Source organism: Oxyura jamaicensis, chromosome 4 (assembly GCF_011077185.1).
Source record: "Oxyura jamaicensis isolate SHBP4307 breed ruddy duck chromosome 4, BPBGC_Ojam_1.0, whole genome shotgun sequence".
Lineage (NCBI taxonomy): Eukaryota > Metazoa > Chordata > Aves > Anseriformes > Anatidae > Oxyura > Oxyura jamaicensis.
Genome location: NC_048896.1, coordinates 45340542 through 45361440, shown reverse-complemented (window position 1 = coordinate 45361440; position 20899 = coordinate 45340542). Strand labels below are relative to the sequence as shown.

The 20899-nt window shown below is 39.4% G+C and overlaps 1 long non-coding RNA gene across 1 annotated transcript in view; it reads right to left on the bottom strand.

The window, feature by feature from the left end:
* Nucleotides 1–2064: 2064 nt before the first annotated feature.
* Nucleotides 2065–20899, bottom strand: part of LOC118165893 — a 69907-nt gene continuing 51072 nt past the window's right edge. The window contains exon 3 of the long non-coding RNA XR_004750277.1: nt 2065–2123. This is a non-coding gene — a long non-coding RNA (uncharacterized LOC118165893). The remainder of the gene's footprint in view (nt 2124–20899) is intronic.

Here is a 20899-nt window from a genome sequence, read left to right as displayed (position 1 = left end):
TGTTTATTCTCCATTTTCTGGTTGCAGTGGTTTTCCCACTTTTCTCTCAGCACAAGGAGAAGACAAAAATGATCTGAAGGGGAAGGAAGAAGATCCTATTCTCTTTGGTGTACGGCCAAGTGTGATAGAGAGAAGAGAGCCTGCTTCACTGCTCAAAACACAAATACCCCAGGGAGCATCTAAATTTATTCCCACTCTAGTGTTTGGTAATTCAAAGACAATAACTATGTAAACCTCAGCCTAAGCTTCCATCCCAAAGCTTGGCTCTTCCTAGCACTGTGCTCCAGGGCCTGCTGCGGCCCAGATTCTTCCAGTCAAAAGAGTTAATGGGACTTTTTTGCCAGCCTTACTCAGCAGATAACTCCTCCGAGTCTTACTGGAACAATTTAGCACCCGAACCTCAAGCAGTGACTCGAAGACCCCTGCCAAAGGAACTTCTGGTTTCAGTCCGTGGACACTGATGGAGTTACAAGAGGAACAGTACTGGTCCTTTGCCTTTTTTGCTGGTATCCACAATAGGCAGCTCTATTTTTCTGCATAACAAGTACCAGAATACTGAGCGTATTAGCTGCCAAGAAATGCAGAACAAACAGACTTCAATGTTTTTCCCTTTATTTCCATCATCTGACCTTTGCTTTTTATGTCTTAGGAGCAAGCTGCAACTTTATTTACATGTTATAATCTAGATGAAATGCTAGTTTGTGTTTAGCAAACTATGTAGACTTTGATCTTGGAATTTGATTTTTTTTTCTTTTTTAAATTTTCTTTTCAAAGAAAAACAGAATGAATTGATGGAAACACTGAAATGTTCGGTTTTAGGATGACTGTCATTTCATATTTCTGATTCCTTCAGCCCAGGCTAGATCTTTTTGGGTTCCCTAGAGGCTTGAACCATTAGTTCATAGTTCACCATATTAACTTGCATCCTGACTATTGGTGCTGAAACAGCTCATATTGCCGAATTCAGTAATGATTTTGAATCCCTGTAGAAACATTTCACTGCAAGAAAAGGTGTTATTATCCACCTCAGAATTGTATAAAGTACCAGTAATTAGAGAACAAACGGTTAATGATTAGAACAAAAGAACTCACACGATGAGAAATAGAGCAAAAATTAATAGGGAAAGGGAAAGTGTGCAAGTAGAGTCAAGAGGAATAAGTAAATGAGATAATAATCTAGGGATTTTTATGGATATTTTATAATAGGTTTTACTATCCCAAGATTTCAAACCTGCAGCTTACTACAATGACTTTTTTTTTTTTTCCATTCATCACACTGATGAATTTTGAACATTTCATTTTCATTTTAAAAACTCAAATTTAAAATTTCTAGGTATCTGCTTAGGCTTGGCTCTGCCCAGGTACAAAGAATACCTCACTTCTTTTGTCCTGTGCCTTATGTCTGGCCAACACTATCTTCCTAATTTTACAATAAAAATTATTTGCTGCCATGCTAGGATGTTCTTAATTTTTCTTGGTGAGGGATTTTCACAAAATAGCAATAGTCTACAACACTGAATAGAGAGGAGGTGATGAAGAAAGAAAAATAAAGTTTCTACATACAGTTTCTTATTAAACCAAGGCATCATTTCTGATGTTAATTTTCTAATTTGATATAAATGTAAAATAATAATAATAATAATCAAACAAAAACATTTATATCCACGTCTCAATGTATCACAAGTATATTCTTGTGATAATATCCATGCTACTTTACCTAAAACTCTGAGCAAGAGAAGGTTCTTCACGGGGATTCTATAAGCAAAGTGAAATTAATATGGATTTACTGTTACTCTATCTGTATTATTTTTAGCAGATGTATTTAAAAGATCTTCCCATCTTTCCTGTTATCTCTGTCTGCACTGGTTTACAGATGACCAGCAACTCAGCACTGCAGGGACAGGAGCGGGAAACATCTTTGTGGAAACAACCCCTTCCCAATTTGCATGGTACTATTTTGTGTACAGGCTAAGAGACTTTTCATTTGCTACCACACATGCCCAGCAGCGTCAGTTACAAACCAGTTAGACAATCCAGGTGGCTAGTATCAGTGGTAGGTACTTGTTCAGTGAAAGCCACTGCCTGCTATCATGCAGTCTTTTCCCAGGAGAGAAAAATCCCTCCTGGGGAAAAAATAAAAATAAATCAAGATGATTAGAAGCTCTCACGCACACGTACATGAGTTGACTATAATATTATAAAAGTTACCGTTCTGTTCCTAAGCACTGAATTTACAGATGCCTAGCCAATTGCAGCAGCATTTGATAACTTTCTTATTCTGCAGCAACACTGATGTCACAACAGGTTTTGACGTGGAACCTGATTCATTTTCTGATCACATTGATTAAGCTTACACTACATTTAATCTACTCTAGTTGTAATTCCTCATGTGATCTTAGAAATTGGGAATACTTTGTCAATACTAAATGTAAAATTAGCTCTAGTGGACATCTATATCATTTTTTCCTACATGTCCATTGTTCTCTTCAAGGGAGGGACAGTGGTTAACGTTGTAGCTGGCAATGTTGTGCAGCAAACTGTCTTAAACTCTGTAGTTCAGAAATTAAGTTGTCTTTCAAAATGCTCCTGGGATGAGGAGAGCGTTCCCAAACAGCAGCTCCCTCTCCAAACTGAAGGGGAGCAGTGTACGTCCCTGTGTCTCTTGAAACCTCCCCGAGCTGTTTCACAGGCCCCCTGTCAGACACCAGCTCCCCAAGACAAATGAAGCTATCGCAGTTCCGCACTGCTCATAAAGCAGGAACGTATGTAACCTGCTTTCTCCAAACACACATGCTGCAAATAAAGCTATCAAGTGCACTGACATTTCTGCAATACGGCTTAAAACAACATCCGCGTTGATGCCTATATGCTGTGCCCTTAGCTCAGTTGTGGATTTTCTGAGCACTGGGTGTGCTCTCAAAGAACACCGCTCCAGTTCCTGTACAATACGCGAGTATACTGGCTCTTAAGCTGGGAAACAAAGTTAAGAATGTGTGGGTTTTGGCTTCAAAATTAACCATGCTTTAGTAATCTGGTATACCAAACTGTTTCTTATTAATGTATCATGCAAATACTCTCCAGTCCTCCCGCAAGTCTGACACTTTCCCAACATATCAATAGCAAATGTTCTGTGAAATGCAACTTTTCTGATGTAGGCCACCCTGACTTTCAGTGTGATCTCAACCCACCATCCAAATCTTCATGGCAGATGCAGAGTGGGGCTGTTCTTTAATAAGGGAAACAATATTGGAAAAAATTGTTTGATACATCTTGTTCGGTTTTCTTCAGTCAAGAGCCAACTGCCTCCCTCCATCCCCCTCCCTTTTTTTTTTTTTTTTTTTTTTTTTTTTTTTTTTTAATGAAGGCTGAACAGAGTTAAGATTACTGTGTTTCCTGAGTCAAAATGTAAAGTAGTTTAGGGAGTGGCTGGCACCAGTCCCCCTTTCACGTAACCACCTGCCCTACAGTACGGTCTTGAAATGCATCAACTTAAACCCAGCTGGTTTCTGTCTTAGTGCAGACGACTGGGAGAACATGCCCACAGCTTTTGTCACACGAGAAATGAGCTTCTTGGAGGCTCCGTGGCGCCTGTTCCCCTCTCCCAGAGCACTCTTATTTCCTGTTGCTGCTGCTACATCACCTGGCTGCACTAAACAGGTTCACAACCCTTCTCCAGACCGTGGATGTGGCTAAGCCAAGACGTGACGGTGCCGTGTCAAGCCACCAGAGCTGTTTTTAAGCTAGCTGGCTGGGTGCTTGCTGCAGGCTACGCTGCCCTGCTGTTCACGTGGTGCTGCAGTGTGCCCTGGGCTATCAGCAGCCCCACCTTGCCCACCACCAGCCCCACACTTGCATGCTCCCTCTCACCGCCACCTCCAGACACTAGGCTGCAGCTTGCAGCACACACATTGCCAGTTTTGGCTCAAACAAGAGAGAGTTTGAAACTACAGATGAGGGATAAGGGAGGAGCAGATAGTCAATGTATGTTTAGTTTTCATATGCTTATGCTTTCCATCTTTTGCACTGTAATTAAAGCCATAGCATTATCTAGTCTCCTGTGCCACAGTCGTATCATCTTTCAGAGGCTTTTTATAGGCTCTAGTTGCAAAAAGAACCTCAAGAAACGATTAGGAAAGATAACCTCTTCTGATTTTTAGCCATTACACATCCAAAGCACAGCTTTTCATCTCGCCCCTGTTTATAAAGTTATCTGCACAGATGCACGATGCTCTTTCCCCAGTAAAACCTAGGGTCATCAGTTCACAGAGGGAATGTGAGAAGTACAGGAGAGACAAGCTGTGCGAGTTACACGATCTGCAGGCAGCGCCAGGGTGACTCAGGGGCTGAGCAGAGGCAAGCTCCAAGAAATCGGCACACACAGCAGCCATGGGAGGCAAAGTGAGGAGCTTTGGGAGCTCAGGTAGGGCCAGACGCCGGTACCGAGAGCGTGCAAAGGAAAAACTCTGCAGTGCAACGCCACAGTCAGAGACATGGGTCAGGAAGGCAAATTTAGCAGATGTGTTTCAGCTGAGCTGCATGTCAACTCAGAGCTGGCAGGTCTCACTGGTCACTCATGGACCACACAAACATTTCACCCTGTGCCTGTACGGACACCAAAGGGAGATGCAACAGCCTCAGCAAGCAGTGAAGTTACAGTCCCTCCACAGGAGTCTTCGCTGCTACATCCAAGAGAATTGCTGGTCATTTTTTGTCTGCTGTCTTTCAGATGTAGCTCTTGGAGCTAGGAGATGATGAAGAACAATGTTTAGGAACTACACAGGCTACTGATCAAGCAAGCTCTGTTTACACCAGTATGAGCTGGAGCTGAAAACAAAACGTGGGTGTAGAGGTCCAGGACTTGACGCAGGACTTCCAGAGCAATGTCTTCTGCCATATTTTATTTAGTCTTTACCAGTCAGTGCAATACCTGCATCCCCTCGCTGGAAGTTGTCACAGCTGGCAGATGACAAATGGCTTTGCACTCACGCATAATACGAGATGCAACAGAAAAAGGAGGGGGAAGCCAGTTCTGCTAGGCTTACTGGATTATGCCTTTTTAACCCCCCAAATTGAAAGCAACTGGAAATACTTCAGAAATTCAGGAGATTTAAGGCTTGTTTATACAGCAGATGAAAACAACTGACCCGAATGCCTCTACATTTAAAAGCTCCAAGCTAGAAGAATAGTTCATATATTAAAAGTAACCAGGCCCTCTAGGTCCTATTGCCTACAGAAAACTAAAATCTAAAATAATTGTTTTTTAAAATTGATTTCCTTTAACATGTGTACAAGATTAAGTGGTTGCAAATAGAAATGCTAGATATTCTGAAATACTTATGGGGAATATCTGAGTTGCTTATTCTGGCAGCTTCCATAAGGAAGTGGATCAGTATGGTATCTGCATTTCCCTCCCCACCCCCGGAGAAATATTAAGGAAAAAACAGTAAGAACACAGAACTGGATAAAATGAATTCAGAGTTGATTACAGAGCATACCTCTGCCTCAGTTTGCCAGGAAAGAAAAGGCACCACACACACATACTACAAGACTGGTCTAAATGTCCTTTTTAAATCGAATCAGCAATTGAAAGAAGCAGACTGCAAGTTTTTTGGTTGCAATGCATCTATATCTGATTTATACCTGGTTTATTCTCTTCCATCAGAATTTCTTTATCTTCAGGATTATACAGTACAGTCACGCGCCCTCTAGTGAGCTACACAGCACTTGCATCTTGCTAGGTGGAGAGCTGTCATCTAAGAGTTGCTGCTTTGCAATGCCCTGCACTATTTTTCTCTCAGAGGTACTCAGCGTGCCTTGAGCTCAAGCCTCCTGAATCATGGGGTTCTCTGCGAGTCCTTCTTTTAAGGGCAAAGACTGAAATAACCCAGTATGCTGAATTAGGGAACACAAATACCTACTCCATCAAGCAACATCGAAAGCAAAGATAAACTTTGGCAAAGGCACAGCTCAGTGTTTCAGGAACTTTTTCGTATTTCATATCCTGAGGGGGAAAAAAAGTCTAACTTGAGAAACAAAGGCACTTGGTATTACCGATTCAGAAACTGCAGTAACTGTACCAATACACATGCTACTGTTATATATATGCCCTCTCTACTGGCATGCTGCTTAGTGAAGAGGCCTGAAGTGTGTTACCTGTTAAGAACATCTTCACCTCTCCAAACATCTCCTATGATGAGACTCTGAACAAGAATCTTCTGTATTATGCCCTGTAAGACTGGATCATCTGTCCACTTTCAGGCAGTAGCCATTCGGAAACTGAGCCCTGCTGGGTGAAAAAATGTCATGACTGCTGAGGAAACAGTGCTCACAGCAGGTTTATACTATGCTGTCACTTGGCTGGTGGATATTTTTCCTCTGTCTTCAGGGGTCTCACATCAAACACATCAAGATCCTTCATGGGCCTCATGTATCTTCTGTGGCACTGGCTGGGCAGCTCCCACTTCACAGCAATGCTCTCTCCTGGCTAGGTAATTCAGGTCTTAGTCACCAGCTTCACCATTCACACAACTGAATTTTAACACACTCTTAAAACTTGAAAGGATTGGAATCAAACACGTGATTTACTCAGAGCTTACCACAGTTCCTTTTTGCTCATTTGTGCCCCAATGCATCATTACCCACATCCTTAAAAAGACTTACTCTGTCATAATACATACTATTTGGCTTGATAGTAATAATGACTGGTTCATATGAAAAGAATAATTGTTCTTGCTATTGCCAATGGTAATAATAAAGTATCCTAATTCACTTCATACAAGATACAAATGCATGGAAAACGTGATTCCTATCTTATGAAAATGATTATAATTCTCCATAATTAATAAAAATTGCACTATATTTATTCTGGAGGAAACAGCAAAAATAAAGAGAGGTATACGAAATATGAATACATTTAGTGTTAATGCCATTTCTCTAGGTATACTTGGAAAATGACGTAACACATCAAGAAAACAAGCTGCTGACATTAAATATTACGTTTGGAATGCCAGTCACATCTGAAAAGTATAAACTATCTTTTGGAAATGTTAATTTTTTTATTTTTTTTTAACAGACGAGAAACTGTTGCATCCCAGTTATGTGGTACAAGTGATTATAATTCACTACTTTGCCAGACTACCAATTTAAAAAAAAAAAAAAGGGCAGCATAGCAAATGTATTTTCCAATCTTTGGGCTTTGGCATATTTTCCAGCCACTAACTCCTGACCTGCACACTTCCATTAAGTCCTTCTTCATCTCTGTTAGGTTCAGCTGTGCACCTAGCTGGTGGTTTAAACATATTTTAGTCTGATTTTATGGGCTCACCTAATTACAGAGATGCATCAGCCCTAAAATCCCCATTTCTGTAGGAAATAGCTGCTGGATTACAAACATGTTTTTAACATAGCCCTATCTCCTCTACGTAGGAGTTGACGTAGGAGTTACTAGTGCTGTCTGAAAACCTCGTCGTCCCAACCGGAGTAGCTGGAATTTCTCCATGCTGGGCAACAACAAATGATCTTCACATGAAGACACATATCTGGACACTGCAAGGTAGTTATTCCAGGGGAAATTATGGCTGACAGCATAGCAGCCTGGTTAGTAATCCAAGTGACATTCTGGAGTATGCAAATGATTAAGTAATAATGTCTGGACTGGACCAGATCAAGACACATCATACTCCACTGGGAACTTCAGTGGCTAAAAGAGCACTAAATAATCTCAGGAATCTATCTAAAGATTAAAGATGAAAACAATGCTGTTACTTCGCTTATATCCCTGCAGTCTGGTTCACAGCTTTGTCTTTGGAGGATGCCTCTTTCTTCAGCTAATGTCTAGCCTGGATCTTTAGCCAACACTTTATAGCAATAACATACATTGTTTGGATGAAGAAAACGTATTTGTTAGCAACAAAGTCTTGATTCTTATCAAATATGGTCTCCTTTCTTTGGAGAGTCCATCATTGGTCATAACCAAAGCAAAATAAACACAAACTTTTACTGTTCAAATTAGAAGCCTTCATAATTGATGGACATTTATTTCCAAGGAAAACAAGTCTAACTTGTGAGGAAGGAAGACCATCTCTTCTGTATAGACAACAGTCTGTTGAATTTCCCTTGGCGTTCTTGCCAAACTAGAAAGCTCATGATCCAAATATAACACACTGCTTTTGGAAACCTTGCCAAGGGCTCCTTGACCTGGTGTACGCAGACATTATTTTTACAAATGCGTGTTTATTTTTAAGATCAGGTCTGCTGTCTCGCCTTCCCACCTGAGCGAGAAGCAGAGATGTAGAATTCATCGCTGCCTCTTTATTAACTTCTCTGTGCAAAAAAATGTTCTTCACATTTCCTTAAGGGGAAAGAGCATAGAAATAACATGTCCTGCTTTACCCAGGGCATAATTTCACCTAAACTTATAACCAGGCAACATAGTATGGCAAAACACTTCATCTATAAAATTCTGAATAAAACAGCACAGAAACTACCCTTCACCTCTCCCCCAGCTAAAATCTCAAATCCCTGCCTTCTCATTGATTTAGTAATCTGTTAGCACTATCAACCCACTGCTGTAAAAACACTTTTAGGGATGGTAATTGTCAGAATCCCCCAAGTCTGGCATGCATAATCATCTTGGGCAATAAGGTAATTTGGACTCTGCTTTCAAAAAGAAAAGTTGGACACTTTCCTCTGAGCGTTACTTTTTTTGTTGTTGTTCATTTTTTTTTTTTGTCCATGCCCAAGTTATAGAATTTTGCATGTAGATTTTGGAGCTACTGCCCCGCTGCAGCTCACCTGCCTTCAAGAATGTTGTGCTATTCCTCTGACACCCAACGCATTCAAAGAGAGCAATTACAACTGAAGATCTGAGTCAGGGTTATATTTGGAGTGCTGGTAGAAGACAGACATCAGTGCTCATCTTCTCCTCCCAAAGTGATTAACTCATGTTGCCTCCTGCATTTGAGTTCATATGTGTTTTAACTGCTTAAAGGTAAATAGGGACTTAGGGGTTTTATGGACATGGTCAATAAGAGAGACATTTTCTGAGACATTAAGAGCAATGTTAGAACTTTGGTCTACCCTACCTTTCACAAACTGTTGTTCTTATTAGAGGTGGCACTGGCACAGGTTCACATACTGCCTTCTAAATAAGAGGGATCATAAATAAGAGGGGTCCTGTGCATCTCCATACTAGGTCTCAAAAGCAGCCCTATCAAAGTCTTACAGTGTAAGACAGGAAAGTCTCTGAAAACACCCTCCCAGGCAATAAAGGATAATCAAAGATGCTTCAAAAGAAGTTAAGCAGAGCTCTGAAGACCAAACAAGAAAACAGTCTATGTACATAAAACTTGTACTATGTCATAAATCTAATCTATGTCTCTCATTCAGAATTAGCTGTCCTGCTCTTGCTCTAATGAAGTACAAGGCCAACATATTCTACCCACCTTCACTGAAAGCCAGTAATAAAGCCGTATGTGTCTCTGTGCAGCATCAAAACAGATTTCACATGATTGTTTTAAATAGCAAGAGGACTGCATGGAAAGATGTCTGTATTTTCTTAATAGCTGTAACCACACTACATAGCACATGTCAAAATTCTGAAAAGAGAACAGATTCCTGAGGCTTTGTACAATGTATATAGTTTCTTTGCTTTGATGTCTCCGCTTCTTTATTGTATTAAATTATCTGGATTAAAAAAGACAAAAAAAGAAGGTTGTCTTTTGTCTTATTACTGAACTGTCAAACATTATTTGAGCTAAGAGAACAGCCAGGGCCTCCAGGACAATTTGGGGAATGGAGGAAAGAAGGAAGGTAGTTAAGTAACCTGCCTATTTGTAGATATTGCAGTCACAGAGATTGCAGGGGGATGACATTGTTCTAAAAGTTGCTAGGAGCAACTTATTTTTAGCTTACAAAGAAAGGGATCCTACCCTATCATTCTTCACAGGAGTTCAGCATCCCTCTCACATTATTATTATTATTATTATTATTTTGGCATTCTACCTCTCCTATGTTCCTCAGAAAGGTTTTTGAGCAGCAGGATGCAGTGGTGATCACAAGTGTCTCTGGTCACTGCTCTGGGGATGGGGGAAGAGATTTCTTGCATGCTTTTTCTCCTAACAAATAAGCATGACAAAGAGAAAGATCCATTTCTCTCCTTTTTTTTTTTTTTTTTTTTTTTTTAAAATCTAGGGAAAAAATGTCTGCCAACAGGACTTATATTCCTTCCACTGACTTTTTTTCTTTACCTGTAGCATCCTTACAATTAATACCAGCTGTTGTGGAGAAGGATTTCGGTGCCCTAAATAGAGATTTATGACTTCAAGGAATAAGCAAGAGGAGCACAGAAATCTCAGAGAGAAAAGATTCTGCTGCCATGGCAGAGAGCTGTACATCAAATAGACCTGTCTCTGCAGAGGAGCTGAAAAAGTGCCCCTTCAAATCACTCATGTATTTGCAGATCTGGACAAAAAGCCTAGCCCTTTGAAGTCAAAGGCAAAACTCCAGATGATTTTAGTCTGGCCACAGTTTCAGCTTTGGACTCGAATTCAAATGCAAATTTAACAAATCACCAGGCATAATATGGTTCGGGTTATTACAAAATAGGCACAAGAGAGAATTGACTTTGCCGGATCGACATCCTGTGCGCTGGAGCTGAGGCTTCTCTCACCCTTTGCTCAGGCTTATTCATTGCAAGTTCCCACATGCTCTGCTCACTACGCGGTTCAATAAAGGCACAGATTCCAGCCTCTAACCCTGACAATAGACTTGGGTTTTATTGAACTGAATGGTCCCTTTTGTAAAAATAGTCCCTAAAGTTCCCCATTCAAGAGAGACTGGGATTTGCTGACCTGGCCCGAGACCATTTGGGCCCTGGACATGCACAAATCTCTTTCTATAACATCAGAAATGCTCAAATGCTAGCAGATTGTGATAAATTACTACGTTGAGGTCCTAAGAGGGAGAATTAAAAGTTTAAATGGAAAAATGTTAGTGGAAGTGACATGAACTTATAGGTCTGCAATTGATCATATTTAATAAATGTTGCTCACATATTTCTTGATCTGGAGCCAGTGGTTAATACAAGCATGAAGAAATGTAAGCTCCCCCACCCTCCATGGGCTGCTTCTGGGCCATAAACAAAGCCTGACAAAGAGCGGAAATGGCTAAGGCTGGTGTTTAGCACTGCATTACAACCTAAGCGGAGGGTAGAGGCAGGAGAGTGCAAATTTCTTGCAGCAGCGCAAGGTAAATCCATTCTTGGAGGGCTCCAGGTGGCAATGCCTACACTGCTTCCTGGAGCTCAGGTACATGCTGCTGCTCCCCCTAGTACAGACAAAATGCATTTGTTTTCTAGTTCTTAAGCAAAATCATCGTTATGTTAAATAAGTAGAGATATAAAGATGACTGCTAGACAATAACATGCAGGAAGCTCCAGTATTTTTTGTCTTGAGCTCCAGTATTTATGACAGTTTGATTTAAGACAGAGAATTCACATATAGAAAGTTGTAAGAATATAGCACAATTTTACATGTTTTATATGCTCTTCTCTAAAGTCTACAAGCACAGTAGCAATGTCAATATTAACAATAGGAAACAAGCATTGCAAGCGAGCGAGCGAGCGAGAGAGCGAGCAAGTCATGGGAAGTTGGCAGGACAAAGCAGGAACAAGGAAATCGGTTTTATCACCAAAGCCAGCATGCTGTAGACCTACACATAGAAGTTGCAGTTCAGCCTTCCCTTTGCGAGCAGCAGGGTCAGCTTTGACAGCTCTGACATCGCTCCCTTCTTCCCATACCACCTCTCAGCTGAGCTGGGCCACGCGAGAAACAAGGGGAAGGAGTTAATCTCCCACAAATACAAACACACACAAAAATTTACAAAAATAATTGCATACAAATGAAATCAAAAAGGGTTATTTTAACCTAGAGTGGGCAAGCAATCTCATTTGCCACACCGCACAACAGCAGCATCAGCAGTACTGTGGGTCAGCGTGGGACTGGAACAAACTGCTAAAGTCAGGAGGACAAAAAATAATGGGACCGTGAAGGCTGATACTGCACTTAATCCACTACAGAAAAAAAAAAATGAGACAAAAAAAAAAAAAAAGTTTTAAATTGATTTCTTAAGGCATGTTGGACTCACAGCACAACTGGCCATACCTAGATATTATTGTTTGCGAGGCTGGCATTAAGAACAATTTTGCAGCCTGCTGTAGTGGAGGAACACTTTCATCAACAGTAAGTGCAGTGTTTAAATGCTGAGCATTAACCTTTTTCTTTTTTTCTTGCCGACCAAAACAGAATGACTTGACTAGATTTCCTTTTAACAAGACCAAGAAGAGTATCATTTCTCTTAACAAGGAACCTATTTAAACTGAGGCTGGAAAAAATGGTGCAGATTTCTTCTGTTCTTCTTTAAAATGCTTTCTCCTTTTACTTGCTAGAATTTAGACTGCAGATGATTTCTGTGTTAATGCGGAAAGGTCTGTTGACATGCAAAGACTAACACTTGAGATGTCCTGAATTTATTTGGTATTGGGATAAAATCACCAACAAATTCACTCATATTAAGAGGTTGTGTAAATATTTCCTCATAACTTCATGTGTAACTTCATTCTAGCAGAGACACTTGTGGCTTAACAAGGATTTTATTTGCCATGGAAAATTTAAGGACAGCGTACCACAGATTGCACAGACTCTCCCAAAGATACATGTCACACACACAACTCTTGGCAAAAGCCAGCAAAGTGAGAAGTTGCTTAGCAAGCAAATAATAGTGCATCATTTCAAGGTCATGAAGCTGAGTTTACAGTACAGTGCTCACCATTTAAAAATTAGCCCTGAACAAAAGCAATTGCCAAAACAAACCCTTTTCTTCTGCTGTCCTTAGGAGATGGACACAATAGCCTTGGAGAAATTCCAAGCTGCAAAATCACCCTTGGTGGTTTTGGCCTCAGCCACATCCTGCTGCAAGATACAAGATAGGGGCTGACTGCTCTTGCAAAGAAGAAGGCAGGAGACAGCTGGGGAACACGCTGTCCTTCCTAACAGAAAAAGGAGGAAAACCAAGAGTAACATGGCTGTTGTTTCATGTATAAACAGGAAAACAACAACTGCCTCTGTGATTTCACGTATCAGAAAAGAAACCAAAAATGAATTGTGATTTGTGAAACTGCAATGCTCCCGACACAGGCACTGTTGCCCAGAACTTGGCTCCAGTTTATGACAGGATGTATGCAACTGTGGGAACTCATCTCTGCAGGAATCAGACACAACATACATGAGTCATCTCTTTAACCTAATAAAGCAACGTACGGTGTGCTCCCTTCCTTCCCACCCAAACTCAGTAACCTCAGAAACTAGCACTGTATCATAATGTGGAGAGAAACAAACACATATGCTTTCTGAAATGTGTTGGGTACCAAGTAGTGCCTCATGCTTAATGCCTGAGACAAGAAGATTACTCTCAGCTGTAGACTGGAGAACTGACATTTGAACGCTATTCACCAAAGTAAGAAATTAAATCTTATTAAGTATTGATTATTAACTCTCACCAAATCTTATGTCTACAGGAGCTCTCTTCCTGTCAAGATCCAGCTGATCCAGGTTTTGTCCACCTACTTGGTGATAAGCTGGAAAACCATCACAGAGGCAATGTTATTTAAAACAACCTCTTATGCCTCTTGAAATCTCCTTTCTTTACAGTAAGCGCCTAGCCTACTCTGCATTAAAGATCACCATATGGTATATTTCTGTCCTGCTACTGCTGTCATTTCCACTCCTATAGCTCATGTTCTGCCATCTTAAATAAACACCCTCATCAAATATGCATTAAATGTATACATTCTTTTTATAAGGGAAGTGAGAATAAAGATCAGTGTATGGAGAAGAGTACGCACTGAAGGTTTTCCTGCCTATTAAGACCTTCCCACATATATTTATTTTCCATTTTATACTTTGTTTTGTATCTTCTCGCTTATTGGGTTCTGTCTGCAGTTGTACTCTGAGATTGCATTAGTATATCATGCTCTGAGCTTCCACCTCTTATTGTGATTGTGTTTTCACACAGCATGATGGAGAATTATAACCTGAAATATGAATGCCAGTACAACTAGCGTGACCCAATCATCTTTCATAGCAGGGCAGCCAACCAACCCTCCTTAATTGTCTAAGGACAAGTGTTCCTTCAGAAAGGAAAAACAGTCTTAATTATGCCTGGTAAATTAAAATCTAATTCTTGGACTGTGTATGTGTTTAATAACAAGACCCTACATAGGAGCTACACAGGACCTATACCACAATAAGAGGGCATTGCTAGCATCAAACCTTTGATTGCATGAATTCCTCAGACACAGGTGGCAGGTTCTCTTTGATCATGAAAATGCAAATATACACCTCAGGTTCAGCGCAACATACTTTGAGAACTCCCTGGGAATGTCACAATCTGAAACCAAGGTATTTCTATAAAGTTAGAACTCGACAGCTGAGCATTTATAGAGCTGTTTTCAATTACAACATTAAGTCCAAGAGTTTAAAGCCAAGACTCCTAATTTACAACAGTACTTGTTAATTTACAACACTGAGCTTGTATAACGTTTAAGTAAACACTGCACTTCTGGATGACAGAAACCTAAACAATGAAATAAAACTTCAGAAACATATCTACTCCTGCAGTTTTCAAAGAGCTTCCAGTTCTCCAAAAAAAAAAAAAAACAGCTCCCAGCTGCCCAGCATTTATGGTCATGCCTCCTGTACTGCTAAATATGTAGAGGGAAAGGGACCAACAGCTTCAACATTTTTCAGATGATCCTTCCACCAAACCAGATTTTGAAGGTAAATTCAACTTTTGCCTGCTGTAATTCTGTTTTGTTTTGTGAAGAGAAGGAAACAGAAAAAAAAAGAAAAAAGGAAAAAAAAAAAGAAAGAAACACTAAGGATAAACAGGAAATGTACTTTATTCTTACCACTGAGTCCTCAGAAGTATGTTTTCCACTGAAGCTAAACGCTCATCTTTTTCTTGAGCCTTCCAGCCGGAGAGGACTCTCCCGTTTCAGACTTCTGTGGCTGAAAGTAGTCAAGTTGCAGGCTCCTCATCCTAATCAGCCATTGCCTCACCTTCTTTCCCACTAAAAATCTCAGCTACCCTTTTTTTCTCTCCCTCACATGCCACTCTCCTTTCCTCACTCTTGCTGAGACCTCAAAACTAGGGATTATCAAATAAGTAGAAGCTGTGCGGAATGTCAGTTTTTCAAAAGAACATAGAATCGTAGAATCATTAAGGTTGGGAAAGACCTCCATCTGGTCCAACTGTCCCCCTGCCACCAATAGTATCTACAATATATTTGTCTAAACATCCAAAATGAGATGGCATGTGAAACACTATTTTTTGATGAATTATTGCATGTGTCACAAGAGGCATACGCTTCAAGACATCCATGCAACTGAAATTATTATTTTTTTTTAACTCATACCAAAAGCCTGCTATTTCAAAAACATTGCTGAGGATGATTCCCTTTAAGGTATGTCTTGGTTTTCCTCTCAAGCCTATAAAACCAGAGCCTTCAGAATTTTTGAGTTTTATCCTCAGTAATGCATTTTGGAGAACATTTCAATATGGACGCCCTCAAAGGGGCAAGAATGCAGAAAATGTGTTTCACAACAGCCTGCCATGATACAGAGTATGAAGAAATGACTTGGAGACTGGAAAAGCTGAGGCATGTTCAAAGAAGTTGAGAGCCTGAGGGTAGGTTTTGCAAAGCCCAAGTAATGACTTGAATAACACTGGTGAGCCACGGAATAGGACCAAGAGCATCAAAGGCCTCTTGGGGAGAAACAGGATAGGACAGTGGCTTCACAACAGTTTCATGAATATGCGCTATTCAGGATCTATAATACCATAACAAATGAAAATGGTTTAATACACAATATTCTTTGGGGGTGGGTGGGAGGGTGTGTTGCATTACCAACATTTAGTCCTTTGGGAATATTCTGCATATTTGTGAGCAAAACATTGTGTAACAGCCTAGGAAAATGCCCTCCAGAGTCTTCGCCAGGTCTCTGGAGCAATCCAGCTAGAAACATATACAGCCTAGTCCAGAGAAAGGCCAAGAGCGACAACTCCTTCTGAAATTAATGGAATTTTTTGAGTGTTCAGCATCCCACAGTTGGCTGAGCTCCTTTATGTGGCAGTAACTGCAGGCAGCTCTCTGGCTTGGGCAGGGAGAGAAATTCAGGGTTAACAGCCCGAACAACACTCTGCAGCATTTAGCTGCCATCATTAAGACAGAAATCCTGAAATTAATTGCTTGCTCATTTTTGAAGGCAAAATTCCCAAGGACACCAGTGGGATTTTGCCTATGAGAAGATGTTAGCATGGACTTCAGGCTTTGAATTATTAGTGATAAACATTAAAAAAAATAGCGAGGGATGCTCTCCAGCAAGATCAGATATCACCCATATAGTTTTAAATTTGGAGAGTTTTGTCCATTTTCTTACCATCTAGAACCAAGACCCTATGTATCTTCATCTTTGTTCTACACAAAGATATATCACTTTGAGGTCCTCCTATAAAGAGCTGAGACTCATATTTAAAGTGTAACTCTGCAGGTAGTAAATGCTTTCAACATACTAAAAAAAAAGCCAAATTAATTCCCTACCAAAATAAACAAACAAACAAACAAAAAATCCCCAACACCACAAACCCTGCAACCCTGAAAAGCAAGCACTGAGTGATAAAACAAATGCTATGATATGGGATGTTTGAAGCAGAAGGCTTAACATGTACTGGAGACAAAAAAAAAAAATAGGAAAAAAACAAAAAAAAAAAAAAGTGTAATGCTACCAAAATTGAAAGGTTAGTATTTTACAGAAGTAAAATTAAGTTAGCCTAAAAGACACATACAAGTCATGTTCAACCAAAGTGCTACCCTGTAACCGGATACATGCCTAGCAGATAGTAGAAATGCAGTAAATGTCATACAGGTTCAGCAGAGCAAATCTTTTAATACCATCTCCCTTGACATTTTCATAAGCCACCAAGGAAGACACAGACTAGATGAAACATCGTATTCAAGTTCTTCTTAATGACTTGCTAATTGGAAACACATATATACAGATGTGTATATACAGAGACATTCCAAAGGAGCCTGTCCTTAATTGGTTATTTCCAGTATTTTTAATAACAGCTTGAATTATAATGTTACCCATGGAATTTAAACGTCCTAAGTGGAAAAGGACTGCAATGACACTGGGCGAAATGGTCATTTTTCACAGTAATACTGATAATATGGAGAAATAATCTGGGTTTCAAAAAAAATACATAAAAAGGACAGACAAAGGGTTGTGACTAAAAAGTATGAATTGTAGTTGAATATCCTTTCCTTCATTTAGCAGAAAGAAAAGGCACGTGAAAGAACATACAGCTGATAAAGACTACCCATACTTAGGCCACACAACGTAAGAAGCCTAAAAAGCCAGCAAGACAAAAATGTATCATTTCTAATTAGTGAGAACCCATGGGGCTTCAAGCAGGACTAGAAAAATGCCAACATGAAAGCATAAATCATAGCTAAAATTACATTAGTAAAGAGGCATAAAATAGGTATCTGAGTTCTTTTTCTCTCTCCTTTTTAAAAGCCTGGTTTTATGTCTTGAAAGTTCAAGAAGAAAATTCATCTTCCTGTTCCAGTTACATTTCACCCAGAATTGCCCCAAGGTCATACAAAAGCTAGTGGTGCTGGCTAATGGTTGGAAACAGAGGATGCAACGTTGTGTAGGTATGCTAGTAGCAAAACAGAGAAGGGGCTTTCTGTGGAAGCATGGCACAGCAGACTACAGCACTCATATCTCCCCCAGGGAGGAGGTTTCCACCAGCCCAGTCTCTCTCCTCACTTGCCCTCCCCACTGGGCTTAGAAAACCTTCTCAGTATGCACATTCCACATTCCTCTGGCATATCAAAGACATATTAATACATTCCTAGCATGGCACTTGAGGGAAAAAGTATGCCCAAGAGATATAATTATACTCCCAGCTCTCTGAAAGTGAAATATAGTCCATCTCTATCAGGAGGTACAAGCAACGCATAGGAAGAAATATATTTACTGGAGTAAAGATGCTGTGTGAAAATGAAATTTAGCAATGGTTTGTTTGAATGCCTTTTTTAAAAAAAATATACTTCCTGAAAGCACTAATAAGTTTCAGAGATCTGTACCAGTGCAGAATCCCATGGACAGCAATCAGACAGCAGGGGAGCACGAGGCTCACCCAGGTCTACACACTAAGAGATAAAAGCAACGCCTGAGCATCTGGCTGTATCAAGCACCTATGGACCTTTAACTTATACTAATTGACATAAGAATGTCCTCTTGCAGTAAATCAAAATGAGTTTTGTATCGCTTTGTGGATAACGTGGTTATCAAGTATTGGACGCGGGCCCAGATCTTGCACTGCGAGCTGAGTAGCACAAGGGTATGTCATCACAATTTGCAGTGAAGCCATAAATCTGCTGAGTCTCTGTATGACACCGAACACCAAGATGAAGTGAACTTCGTAGTCTAGCAAAATAAAACATTTTATATAAATTACTTCTACAGCATGTTGCCTTACATTGCCATTTGCATGATAAATAAGAGTTTCAGGTCATACACAGAAATGCATAAAAAACTGTTTTAAGGAAAAGGATTCATCCCCATGGGCTATGAAATAATGCTCTGTTATGGTACCTTCAAAATCTATTGGAGTTTCACTATTGAACACAATACAAGCAGATTTGGACTTCAGTGAGTGGATTTTCTACAACACCTGTGGATGTTTTTAATTCCTGCAGTACACATTATGGCCCAAGACTGGATTTGGCATTGGAATTAGATGATTTCTGAGGCAACATATTCCCAAAGTATTCAAACATTCTTTCTTTTCTCTTTAGTTTATTTGGTAGTACCTGCTGGATCACACTGAATTTCATTCATATTTTGAGAGAACACAGGATGATAGAGGTACCCACTTGGGCATCTTTCCCTATTCATCTGAAAGAGAATTTTTATAGACTAAAACAACAGCCTTTGCTTAATAGAATTTAATCAGTTTCTTAGAAGACACTGAAACAGAAAATGACTTGAAATGTACAGTATAAAGAGCATTATAAGAATTAAAAAGAAAAAAAATAATGCAACCATGGTCTATTTTTTGTTTCAATATGCTATTCATAACTGACTAGAAAAGCCTTCTTATTAACAGCAGTTGTTCTAAAAACATGCAGTATTTACGAGTTATGAGCATACAAATGAAGGAATTTGAGATATTTATAATCAAGCTTTTGACTTTGTAGATTCCTCAATGGATTTCCAATATTTAAAATAAATAAATAAATAAATAAATAAATAAATACCGACCACTTGCTAAATTATTAGTATTCAAACCACATAAATACAATATTCATCTTGTCTACCAAATAAACTACAAATACATTCCATATCAAAATATATTTTAGCATATACTCCAAAACACACTGTACAAAGAGCACAGCTGTTAGTTCCATTTTATGAGTTTCAAATAAATGCTCAGATGATTACGAGGAAAAGGGGTCAGAAAAAGGCACAGACAGCCAAAGGAGAAAGTAGGCATGTATTATCACGACACTAGTCCACTCATTTCTTTAATGCATCCCAGCCTGCGTGAGAAAAGCCTTCAGAGGCTCCACAGTCAAAACTTTGTGCATTTTCTCACTCTGAAAATCCTAGCGCAACAAAATGAGTCTTGCAATGTGACCCAAAGGACAACAAAGAAAGTTTTTGGCAAAACGATAAAAGATACAATTTCCATAGCTATGGCCCTCTAACTGAGAATGTCCCTTTTTGATTAAACCAACTATGAGATCATCTCCAGCACTGAGCAAACAACTGCTATATTGTCATGCCAGGAGTATGTTGCTATTTGTGCTAAGGCAGGAAGACTTTCCACTTAACACTTAATTTATTTTTATTTAAACATTACATAGCTCTAACATAAAACAACAAGAACCTGGTGCTGACGGGCATGATGATCTCTGCACTCCTGCTCTTCACATCCAAACAGCTTTTGGTCTTTTCAGACATCAGTAAGTCACTCATTCCTCTGATGAAATGAGGTGATTTCTGAGGGAACATATTCCCCAAGTATTCAAAACTAGTTGCAGACAAAATTTGCACTTACTTCCTCAAATCAGTTTCTCTTCATGGTTTTGGTTATCTTGATCAAAATCTACCTTGGGACAGATATTTCTGAATAAGGTGACTTAGTTCTTAATAAAGGGACTTACATAGCAAATTTATTAAAGATTTGTTGTTGTTGTTTTGTGATATATTTTAACTTCTTTCTGCTAAAAGAGCGGCATACAAGGCAGTGTAACAGTTGTAAAATAATAATAATAAAAAAATAAAAATAAAAAAACTGATCCAGACTAATGTTATAGACATAAGGAAGAAAGTGCTTCACAATCAAAAATAAGGTTAGGTGAGTGGGGAGAAACAAAAAAATCTTGAAGTGTTAAACTGAATAGAAGATACAATACAAATGTATTGTATTGACTGGACTTATTCTATCTTCTTCTAGTGCTATATACAGATCACTAATCAGGGGTGGTATGATTGAAGAAATATAATAACCATTATTTCCTTCTCTTTACTTCCAATAAATAGTTCTAGTGTTCAGAAAATCTGGCAGAAGTACACAGCAATAATCCAGAGGCATAGTTTTATATTTAAAAGCCTACGATTTCTTAACTCGATATCTGCTATTAGGTCCAAATTTTACAAAAGAGCTAGAGTTTCATACTCTTGCTTGCTACCAATTTTCATCTCACGTTATAAAAGAAAAAAAGAAAAGAAAAGAAAAGAAAAGAAAAGAAAAGAAAAGAAAAGAA